Source organism: Chaetodon auriga, chromosome 3 (genome assembly GCF_051107435.1).
Source record: "Chaetodon auriga isolate fChaAug3 chromosome 3, fChaAug3.hap1, whole genome shotgun sequence".
NCBI classification, from domain to species: domain Eukaryota; kingdom Metazoa; phylum Chordata; class Actinopteri; order Chaetodontiformes; family Chaetodontidae; genus Chaetodon; species Chaetodon auriga.
Window position 1 is genome coordinate 6335487 of NC_135076.1, and position 13130 is coordinate 6348616.

Here is a 13130-nt window from a genome sequence, read left to right on the forward strand (position 1 = left end):
TATCATTCATTATAGCAGCAATGACCTGTGAGACATTAAAACGTGCAATGAATTAACATTACATATCGAGAGGGAGAACAATGAGATTTACATGTTAAATATGTAATAATTTGGATATCCAATTTCATATCATTGCATTAAGAGCAATATGGATAATGCATAATTGAAAGCAATGATGTGCATGTACACCATACCATGTGTGCATATGTGTGCATTACACACATTTACTATAGGATCCTACATGAAGGTTTAAGTATAATATAAGTGAGGGTGTGACACATTCATGTGTGTCTGCTATTCTTCTCACTGTCATCATCATCATAAATATAATATATTAAGGCTACAAGCAATGATAATATTTAGTAGAATGCAGGAGCACACAAAAAGAATATGTTGACATTGTATGCATAGCCTGGGGGCTGGGGCAAAACTAAGTTTTATTAACCTCATGTGTGGATTGCGTACGGTATTAGTTCAAGCAAAGGACACATAAGTGATAACAGTTGCGTCAGTCAGATTGAAATGTGAACCATAGGCCAGGGTTCACATGATAATATAATATAATAATAACATCAGCAGTGTGATGCTTCCTCCTCACAGCTTTACGTCTTAATGACATGTTACAGCTTAATTGTCTGATCACACAGGAGGTCAAATAACAGGCATTCAAAATCTTAAAAAGCTCCTCAGCTTAGTGTGCATACGTAAACATACACGATGCAGGTGCCTGAGCGATGACCTTGTTTTTTGTTGCACATGTGATGGCTAAGATCTCTGAGGAGGTCAGTGGACTGGCTCATCAATGAGGAAGTCAATGTGAAGCACTCTGGGCCCTCCTAACAAAAAGTCTCTACATGCGTTCAATCAATTACTTTGTGGTCAATATCCACTATCATCCAGCATGTTTCAAATCAATAGGCTGTCGAGATCACAACAGCACAAAGAAAGACAATCTGGCCCTCACCTGAGGGGACACTAATAAGATTTTGTGAGGTGGTCCTGCTAACAGAGTGAAAAGGTCTCACACACTCTTGTAGTATTAGTCCCTGCATTGCGTAACAAATGCGTCATCGGTGAGAGGGAGACATTGACTAATGCTTACACGTTATTGAAGTCCACCACTTGGCCTCTGTAAGCAGTTAATTAACAAGACTTGGTCAAGTATATAGATGGACGGTTTCATTGTGAAACTCTAATGCTCGACCAACAAAAGATGTAATTTCATCACTCACTAGTAAGTCAGGGACAGACCTTCACATTTGGATTGTTTTTTTGTTTTTTTTTACAGGAAGGAGTTATAGTTGTTGACTATTAGATTAGACTAGTCTCTGTTCCACTAGCTTCTATAACAGCATTCATCCAGCATGTCTTTAAGTTAGTTCACTTTTTAAATACTATTGTCTTAATGTAAACATACATATGAAGCGAGCCACACGATATACTCTCCAGTGCGGCTCTGTCCTAAGGTTGAGGTTCTTTGTTATGAATGTCGTTATAAACGTCAGTGGGATTTAGAGTTTCTTACTTCTGGGACAGAACTCAGACATTCTGCTCATACTTCAGCTCTCTGTAGGTTTGGATCAAAATTCAGCCTCCCTTTGGGTGTGAGGACAGAGTCATCAATTGAGGCTTTTAAGCACCTCTTAAAAACACCTGGCTTTTAGATACCTCATCACTCATCACAAATAAAAGGAAAGTAAATTTTAAATTTACTTTCCTTTTATTTACTTTCTAGGTGCGTTTACGTGTGTGAAAACTGCCATTTGAACTGTCAGGATTCCCTCTGTAATGACTTTTCTCTTTAAAATACAGCATCCCTTGTATAGAATATATCCCTTGTGTGCTGCTGTCATGATACTCTGCTGTTTATTTTGACATACTTTCAACATAACTGTACATATCACTACACGCCTTTTTTTATTTACATATATATTGTACATATATATATATATATACTTCTTTAAAGAGTTTTCAACCCTGTGCTGAGCTTGCTGCATACGAAATTTCGTTCGGTGTACACTTGCTGTCTACTGAATGACAATAAAAGCTGTCTAAGTCTAAGTCTAACTCTAGAAAGCACTACATAAATACACCTGTCCGCGGTGCAGCTCTTAAACTGCTTTAACTTGTTTTGGAACATAAAATGCATCACTGTTTTCCATCTCATATCCCCACTGGCTCATTCAAAGTGTCTCATCTTTCCTGTTTAGCATCTTCCTGGTGAAGTGAAGTGATACAGCGGCCAGGCAGCACAGACACACACACACACACACACACACGCACACACACACACACACACACACACACACACACACACAGAGAGAGAGAGAGAGAGAGAGAGAGAGAGAGAGAGAGGCTCCATTTCTCTCTCTCCTGAAGTAAGTGACAGCTGCAGATTTTTGGACCATCCCTCCCTCCAGGATGCCTGACAGTCCCCCGTTACCATGGCAACAGAGGCAGTAAGGCTAGCAGTTGACTGATATGCTGCTGAGGTGTTTCCCAATCTGACACCCTGGCTCTCTCTCTCAATCTTTTGTCTCTCTCTGTCTCGCTATCCTCTCTCTCTCTCTCTCTCTGACTTTCTTTCAGGTGGTTTGAAGTGATGAGTGCAGCTGATGTGTTTGTATCTGTCTGCGCCGCGGTGACACAGCGCCCTGCCCTGCCGGCTCATTGTGCTCACTGACATTTCTCCAAATTGAGGCTCTGACATGAAGGACGGGGTGGTGCAGATGAAAGCCGCAGAGGTGACCGAACCACACAAACCCTCCCACCACCCCATGCAAAAACAACCATGAGGGTGTAGACACACAATGCAAGCTGTGTGTGATACTGGGATGTGTGTGTGTGTGTGTGTGTGTGTGTGTGTGTGTGTGTGTGTGCATATGTGTGGACCGAGTAAATTCATAAATTTATAATAAACTTTGAAAATGTCAGACCAAGTCCAACGCGGCTCAAACCAGATGACCCAGAGATTGCAGCTTTGATTTGTCAGGCTCCCCGCCCACATAATCATAGCCAGGTGATTTCCTGTTCGTGTGTGTGTGTGTGTGTGTGTGTGTGTGTGTGTGTGTGTGTGAGTGAATGAGTGAGTGAGTGATGGGAGCCAGTTGGCAGGGAAACACAGAGACAGATAAATGGGAACTTAGCAGACTGGGATCTTCAGTACACTGATGAATGGGAGGCCTCCACTGAGGCTGAGGAAGCGGCTGCTGCTGCTGCTGCTGCAGTGTCGTCTGCATTCATGAATAAACCTGCTTGCTGCCATAAACACAAACACAATTAGCGGCATGCTTTTCCTGTGGAAGACAGGAATAGATGAACACAGAAACCGGCTCTGATGCATAAAAGCTGATATTTATGCAGCCGATGAAAGACCTCATGAACAGTATTGTTTGTATTATCACCCTGCGGCGCTAAATAGACGTTTTCTTCAGTTTTACATGATGTTAACATGTATAAAAATGGTAAAACGTGAGGTCAAAAGAAAGACCAAAAAAAATCAAATTAAGCCTTTTAAATCTGTCTTTGACGCCTCTATACTGTTGCTTTAAAGTCTTTTTAAAGCACTCAACAGCCAGCCGTTTGATCGTGTGCATCCATATGCACAAGAGGGGAAATGAGGTAGATGAGAGAGACACAAAAAGAGAGTGTTCAGCAGAAGGCTGTGTGTTAATGTATGTGTTTGTGTATGTAAATGTGTGTGTGGCCTCTCGGGTTGCAGTGTGTGTGTGGGAGTGCTATTGAGAGATATTTTTAATTCTGTGTGTCAGCTCCTCTCATCTCGCTCAGCAAGAGATGTTGCACTGAAGCTGAAAACATTTCCAATGCAACTATCATTTAAACACACACACACACACACACACACACACACACACACAGACACACATCTGCTCGCATGCATGCAGACAGATACACAAACACACCCTTACAAATGCAGACAGTTTCAGAACTCTTTCATATGGTACCACTTGTGTCTTTGAAAGTTAAAAAAAGCCTGCCAGATTGTCTGTGTTTTTTCTGAATTTCCCCCAGAGTGCTTGTGAGGGAATTTTACATGAACACGATTAAAATGTGAATGTAATCCTGAATGGATACAATTCCAGATGAATCCAAATGAATGCTAAAATCTGCCTGCCCGGCCCCCAAAAAACACATTCCAATCTGATACTGAAGGTGATGAAAGATTAAACAGACTGACTGTTTCCCTGCCGCTCAAATGAAGAAATCAACAACTTCTGGTGCTGAGTTTGAAAGACAAAGGAGGCTTTCAATTCTCCCGACTCCTCCGAGCCCCAGTGACTCAATAATTCTTTACCATAAGGTGGCTGATGACAATAATAATTCCCTGTGGAGCAGCAGTCATCGACCTAATGACTATCTTCCATGCCACTGCTATTAGGAGCGTCTAAAGTCACTGTGGACCACAAAGTAGGATTAGGGTGATCCTGGTGGAATACAGCACAAGATTTCTCTCAAGTGAAAGATAAATGGGTTTTCTTCACACTCTTATTTTCAGTCAAGCTTTCAAAACCCATTTTTTTCAATCACACGTCATACAGCAGCAATGCAGCTACCCTCTGCATGAAAGATCCTCTAGTCTATTTGAATATCCAAACATCTGATTTGCAATATAAATAACTGATGTTTTCAAATCCTCTGTTAGTGCTCCAGCACATTATTAGTGTCATTGCTGTTAATCACAAAGGTGAGTCACAGGAAGAAATGGTTCCTCAAAGAAAATCATTATCTGAATGTGCTGTCAACTGAAAAGCAAAATACGTGCTTGAGGCTGCAGTTTTAAATAAAATGTAAGTATGACTTTGAGGTTCAACTGCCGACTGTCAGCTTTATTACAAGGTGCCTGAGGTTCAAATTCATTTCAACATTTTCTTCATCGCAAACAGAACAATATTTACTGTTTGGTCAAACACTTAAACACTTTACTAATGTTTTCCTGACAAGTGACCTCAGGCGAAGCAAATGCAGAAGTGACATTACCCGAGAGCCACAAAGGCTCTTGAGGTGCTTTCAGGCAGCGAGCGGTGACTGTCGCGTCTGCCACTCAACAACACCAATGCTCTGTATTTTAAATGTGCAACCACTTGGCCATACACAATAGGTGGAGGAGGTGTTCAGATCTAATGCATAAGTAAAAGCAGAAATACCACCATGGAGAAATGCTGTTACAAGTAAAAGTATGGTCATTATGCATAATGGCCCGTTTCAGAATACTGTATATGATACTACTGCATAATTATTGATGCATTAAAGTTTAGATCACTTTAATGTTGAAGCTGGTAAAAGCTCATTTCTACTTCTTTTCAGCTACTTTATATACTGTATGTTCTGAATTTTCCCCCCGAGGATCCATAGTTTTATCTGAACCTAAAATATTAGAATTTATTTGTTGATTTGTTTTGTTTTCTCAATCTGAATCTGCATAGTAATTAGTGGGCCTATTTAAAGTTATTGAAATTTATTGAAGTGAAAAGCACAATATTTGCCCTCTGGCGAGGTAAAAGCACCAAAAAATCAGGTAGCAGAAAATGGAAATACTCAAGTTAAGTACAAGTACCTCAAAACTGTATTTAATTACAGTACTTGAGTAAATGCACTTAGTTGTTTTGCACCGCTGCCATTCACTGCGGTTTGCAAGTATCCACCTGCTCTGATGTCATCACATAATCAATAAGAGATATAAGGATAAGGAATAAGGATGTAGCTTGAAATAAATGAAATGATTAGCAGTAGGTCTACGCTGCACCAGGTTTAGCTAACTAATACTGTATGTTAATGTCCATGACACCAGTAAAATTAGCTGCTGTACTTTCCTCAGAGCGGTTTCTGTGGTTGCCAGGGTAACACAATGAGTCGCAGCAGCAAGCCAAAGCAGTTTAACCATCATCACCTCAGACGGCAGTGGGAAATAGCCATGCGTATTGGGGAGAGCAGCAGGCGCGGCCTCTCTCCAAGCCTCTGCTGCTGACATGGGCGTCATGGCTGCTGTCATATCTATATTACAAAGTGCAGAGACCACTGACTGTCTGAAAGCACCTTTATGTAGGAGGTCCTAGTGGATGGCTGGGTGTACAAATAAGTTAATAAGTCCTTAACCATGGGCAGAAGATCGGAAATCAGCCACCTGATTGATTTTTGTAAAAGCTGTCCTAACAGTGGGCACCAGATCAGCAAATATGGGTCATCTTTTTTTTTCAGGGCGATGAGAAAAGACTTTGTTGTGTAGTTGGACAACTAGTTTAGGTGAAAAGTGTCAGACGTGTAGTCCTTTTTATATACACCATGCAAATTTTTGGACAGTATAGCAGGAAGATGATCCAGAACATACAGATGTGGCAATGAAGAACTTTTTTCATGGACAGGTTTGTCACATGATCTTAATCCAGCTGATTGTGTGTCTTACAGCAGATTGAGGGCAAAACTGGAAATTGAAGTGAAAGACAAGATGTCACAATAGTACCCATACACAGAGCTTCATAAAATCAGAATGAGTCCACTCCGAAGGAACCTCACAAGTCCAGTTGTCTTTACCCGACAACGTCAAGGTATCCTCTGACCTGGATGACTGAAAGTCTTCATGTTGAGAGAATACATGTGTCAGTTTGATTGTAACATTGAAACACCTTCTGTATCCTGAAAATATTCCTCCTCACCTAAAACCAGCAGGAGGCTATCGAAGATTCATGAAACAGTTCAGACTGTAATGAAAGTTTCCGCTCTCACTGTCCGGACGCTGACAGTTAAAAGTATTTTCTCTTGTACCTGTTCTGCGAGTGCGGTTCGATACTTTCATTATTTTCAGATGAGGGAGCAGCAGGTGGCCAGTCTGATCAATGCGGGAGCGGGGCTGCGAGACAGAGAAACCCTCAGTGACCGTGGTCTGGGGTCGGCTTCACAATCAACCTGACACATCAAATATTCAGCAGCGGCTCGGTGACACTCTGAAACGCTGGAGACAGAGAGGAGGGAAAGCTATGGACATAATCACAAATCACCAGGAGCTGTATGTGTGTGTGTGTGTGTGTGTGTGTGTGTGTGTGTGTGTGTGTGTGTGTTTCACATTTAACTCTGGCACTTCTCCCTGACAGACTATAGCTCCACACATCAAATATTAAAGCGGCGGTGTGAATTATTGATCCCAATCAATGTTTGCAGATCAGAGCTCTCAGCTGCCAGAGGAGGAGCTAATGAGTGGGGGCTAAATGGACAGCTGAGCAGCCCCAGATGCACTCCTGCTGTACAGAGGTGCTCAATCATCTAACCCTGATATTTAACCCTGTGATGATGATCAAGACAGCTCACATCTCACAAGCCGAAGCACATTATATTTACTTTATGTGTATCAGTCTATTGAGGAATTTGTGGTCCTCCAAAAGCAAGAATTAACCCGAATTCGCCTGATCCCTACAATAGAGGTGAGAGTTTGTACTTCTTTTTATAATCCTCTAAACTCTTTCACAAAAAAACTGGTCAAACTGGGTGATTGCTTGCCAATTTTACACAATCACAGCTGTCTTCAACATTAAATAATCCAATTCAGAAGCACTTTCATAAGTCAAAATCAAATAAAAATCAAGCCTCTTCAATGTAACTACACTGCAGAGGTCTCCTTCCCCCCACAAGTCTTTTTAATGGTGTGGCTACATTTAGGAAAAGACTGAGGTAATGGGAAATAAACTGTGTTTAGGGTAACAATAGTAATAGGGAAATGTCTTGCTTGCTTACCGTTAAAACAGAAGTGAATAATTTGCAGGTCTGTGACACGATGTAAACTGTGGTTTAGCACATGACAGATGCAGCACATATATCTCCACACCCTTTCGACCTCGCACCAACTTTTGGTGCTAATGCAAATCCAGTATAAATAAAATACCAAAGGATGCAGGGCTGGGCAAAACATGCAAAACCATCTATGTGCTGTTTCTGGGTGTGTACCTTTGTATTGGAACAACAACAGTCCTCCAAATGTGTGGACAGCACAGCAAGACAAAGTCAGGTCTGCAGTTCCTGTACTGTTTACACAATCACCCTCACAATAAATGCTGAAAGTCAGCAGCTTCACCTTAGACACTGTTTCATTTCAATTCCAGTGTGCTGGAAGACAGAGCCAACATAACAAAAAAATGTGTCACTGTCCCAACAGTGCACTGTTTTCCTCTGTTTTCCCTGAACATTCACACAAACATACATGCACACACACACACACACACACACACACACACACACACACACACACACTCTCTCTCTCACAGGTAGAGCAGCTGTGAGCCCCACATCTGATTATGTTATTGACACTGGGCAGGAAGCACAAGTGGAAGCGTGCCTCATCTGAGCATAAAATACACAGAGGATGAGGCTCCTCCATCACATTAAATGACATAACTAGTTTCCATCACCGCTGCTTTACTGTGTGCAGGGAACAAAACTGAAAGATTAGCACAGTGGCGCCTCGCAATCCATAAATCACTTTGTTTATGTACTAGAATTGCTAATGCAGCGTGCTGGTTTGCCCAGCCTTAGCTGTGTCTGAGCAGCTCTAAACCCCAGGGTCTGTGCTACAACTGATGATTAGCATTTACATAATGAGCTAAATGTTAGCTGCTGCCTTAAACTGCTACTTCTCAGCTGTAGGGGGCAAGCTGACCTCAACCGAAACAAACAGGAAGTCTTGTGGAAGCGGATGGGACAATGAGGAGATTTCATTTTTTGAACAGAAATTCTATTTTTAGGATGTCTTTTTAAAGGATAAGTCTGGCAATATTCTGTATTTTTCTATTGTCAACAAATCCCACGAAAAGACCCAAAGCAACAATGAACTGATGCTATGAAAAAATAGTGTGTGTGTGTGTGTGTGTGTGTGTGTGTGTGTGTGTGGGTGTGTGTGTGTGTGTGTGTGCGCGCGCGTGCGTGTTCATTCAGAGCCTGATATATCTCATTCCTCTATGTCATAGAGCTCCATTGCTCCATTTACTGGACAGACATGTGAGCGGTACCCCCAGCTAGAAACCAAATGGGTGTATTTCCCTGGTTGGAGCCTCACCACGTGGATGAACAAAGACAGGCCTGCATGTAAAACCAAGAGCCTGAGCAAAGGCCTGCATGTAAAAACTAAAGCCCGACAGAAAGCTCAGGGAAAAGAACAAAGGATAGTACCAAAATCCCATCAGCCCTTGCAAATCACACCTGAGCATAAGATTTGGTTTGAATCCAAATCCTGGTTTCCCATTGGACGAGACCCACAGGAAAAATCCCAGCCATACAGCCATGATGTCATCAAGGATAGAAGAATCAATGCACCCCACTCCACCTCACCTTTCCACTGTTGCGTGAAGTTGCTACAGGAGGTTCCCAGTCAAACATTTGCACTTTGATTAGCCCGGGCAACTGTCCACTGTTCTGTTCTCTGAACACATTTGGATCCTCAAAACCATCAGCTGTTTGTTTAGCTGGTGATCTCTCTTTACCTGCAGAAGGACGATACAGGTTAACTATTTCTTCAAGAAAGAGGACAACTTTTATGCCCCGCTCTCATCCAAGTAAGCCGACTCTCCGCTGTCTCCTCTGCTCCCTTCCAAGACCAGCCTGCTGGTAAGTCATGACTGGACCCTGAGTTCCGAGAAACGCCGGACGCACTGGATCGACTGAAACACACGTTAATCACTGTTAATCACTTGAGTGATCTCAAGTTAGAAGCTTATGTCTGGACAGAAACAGTTAATGATAGACAGTTTTGCTGTAAGCGACATTGTTGTGTAAGTTTTACTGTATTGCGAAATTAACAGGCCGCCAAATCCCACAGTTGCTGTTTGAGATACCTCAGTTGTAGAAAAGGCCCCAAAGTCGCCAGTTTATTGTATTGACTATTGTTGATGTGCCTTTAATTACATATTTGTTAGTGTTCAATTCAGTCCTAATTCTATAGGCGAGCCAGCTCACGGGTTGGTTGTGAGTGACGTCACACAGCAGTCACCGGAAGTAGCAGTAGAAAGTTGGACTCTTACAATAAGAGCATCTTGCCAGCTCGGTTACCGGAAGCGACATGTGCAAATGATGGTGACTTGACAAGTGAGACAAGTCTGTGAAACCTGTGTGCTGAGTGTTTGTTTATTATCTACCTCATTTGATTGTTGTCTGTTCATATTAGGCTGGTGCTATGTTATAGGTTGAGTTAATTCATAGATATGTTTATTTATCGTTCACTAAGTTGTATTTGTTATTCTTTCTTGTAGAAAAACCACACACACACACACACACACACACACACACACACACACACACACATACACACACACACACACACCTGCCCACCCAAGGTTTGTACCCTGTATGTGATGCTCCACAAGAAAAGTAAAGAGAAGAAGGGAATACCACATCCGCCTCTCAGTTCTTTATCTGTACATACTCTGAACGGCCTAAGTAGTGCTCTGGCCGGCACTCTCTGGGTGAACCTGGCGATAAAACCATGAGCCAGCCCCTACCAGACAGAATGGAGTTCTCTCCACTACATCAGTCATTGAACTTGATGCTTGTTTCTGGGTGCTTAGCACGTTATATTGATCGTGTGTCTCACAAGTGAAGTAAAACTAATGCTATTGTACATTTTAAAAGCAGTTCTCTGTGATTATTTGTGCATATGTGTTGTGATAACAGCTGATTGCAAAGATCAGTGCAGGGATTCACCCCCTCACTCGTCACCTGATGAATGTAAAATGGTATTTTAAGCATTGGCATTTTAAGTAAGCAGCCCCTTTTGTGAGGCTTTATCCACAGTTGGTTATTGGTGCCTGATCTCAGGGTGGTGCCATGTTATTATTAATATTCATTCATCTTCTTTACCCGCGCATCCCATTTCGGGGTTGCGGGGGGCTGGAGCCTATCCCAGCTAGCAATGGGCGAGAGGCGGGGTACACCCTGAACCGGTCGCCAGCCGATCGCAGGGCTACATATACAGACACACAGACAGACAACTCACACACTCACACTCACACCTATGGACAATTGGAGACAAATGGAGACCAATTAACCTAACGAGCATGTTTTTGGTCTGTGGGAGGAGGCCGGAGTGCCCGGAGAGAACCCACGCATGCACGGGAAGAACATGCAAACTTCACACAGAAAGGCCCTGCCCGACCCAGGGTTCGAACCAGCAACCTTCTTGCTGTGAGGCACGCGCACTACCTGCTGCGCCACCGTGCCGCCCATTATTAATATTATTATATTAATTCATAGTATTATTATTCATTCAGACTAATAATCTTATTGATATTAGTGCAGTTATTGGCATCAATAACTATCCTTAATATTTCCTAATAACCAAACCTGCTCCTACCAGATCCCAACACCCCAAAATGTCAAAACAATCTTTTTTATAATGTGAAAATTTGTAGTAAAAATACACAGGATGTCACTTGTCCTCAATGGTTTGCCATTTGAGAAAACAGCATCATCTGTATCTCCATTTCTTTGCTCCTCCAAATAAAGCACAAATTCTCTTCCTCCCTTTCCCTTCACAACACAGCCTCTTCCGCCTCCTCTTCCTCTCTATCATGATCTGTCTTCTTGAAACACAGACAGCTTGCCTGACCACCTGGAATACACATTCGGATCTGCTTGTCACTTTACATCTCCCTCGTCTTTCCTCCTCTTCTCGCTCCCTCTATCTGTCTCGTCCTCTTCCTCATAATCTCTCTATCTGTCCATCTCGTCCCCTCCTTTATGTGAGCATGCTACTCAATAGAGATGTCCTGCTTTTAATTCTTCTGCTGGGAAACCAAGGGAGGACAGGGAGCATGAGGGGGGGGGGGGGGCTAAAAATCTAAAGAGTGGGGGCTCTAAATGTAAACAGTGGCACGCAGAGCAGCTTAAGAGGGCTATAAATAGAGGGATAGAGCAAGAGAGGGAGCAAGCAAGAGAGAGATAGAGCGAGAAAGCTTTGCTTACGGAATAAAAATTGCTCCCGACAGTCAGGGATTAGTGCTTCCCTGGAGGATTTTCACTCCAAACCCCAATCTGGGGCGATTGGGAAGAGCACCAGCCTCAGTCATCTTAATTCAGTTAAACCCTGCCCAACACAGACAGGCAACATAGAGGCACGTATGTTTGCACGCAATCATACAGAAATACACATTTATATACACACTTGTTTACCTGGCGGTCGCAGTGGGTGAAGCAGGATGAGTGGGGGCTGTTGGTTTAAAAAAAAAAAAAAAAAAAAAAGGAGAATATAGAAATAGAGATTTAGAGGAAAATGAGTGTGGTACACTCTGACTGAGCTAGTACAGATGTAGAGCTGTGTGTTTGGGCTGGTCATAATTGAAAGACACACATTCAATTGCTACCATGCATGTACACAAACACACACACACACACACACACACACACACACACACACACACACACACACTCTCTCTCTCTCTCTGTCTCTCTCTCTCTCTCACACACACACACACACACACACACACACACACACACCGTGAGCCTCATTACCAGCAGATTACTCAGCACCTGATCCTGCTAAGCTTGTTAAACAACACTGCTCTGCAGCAAACACACACACTCCGACACACACACACACACACACACACACACACACACACACTCAGAGTGAGGCACTAAGAATAACTGCTGTCATACAAAGCAAAACAATGGAAACATCCATACTAGTAAAATAGCTGATATTCACATATTGTAACTGTCACTATGGAAAACGGACAAGAAATCAATAAGTTTGGTCATTTTTTAAGCTGCATGAATAAATGTCTGGTTACAAGGGGGCAGAGAAACAGCAAAATAGGCTGAAACTCCATGTTTCTCAGCCAAGTCATGGCAAAAATGCATTACTATATGATCGCCTAATCAGTGACAATCTCAAAAGGAATTAATATTGTGCAGTTTGATCCCAGCATTCTGTGTAACAAACAATTGTCTGTTCACACGTTCTGCAGAGAACAAGCAACTGGAAGAAGAACTTCAGATTAGATTGGAAGAAAAGCAACGTGTTAGCAAGCAGTTGCCTATTCACATTTCCAGCAGACACAGAGCAACATTATCATCCCATTAGAGTCATTTTTGTGTTCACCTGCTGAATGTAAGTTCAATGTTCACTCTCTTTC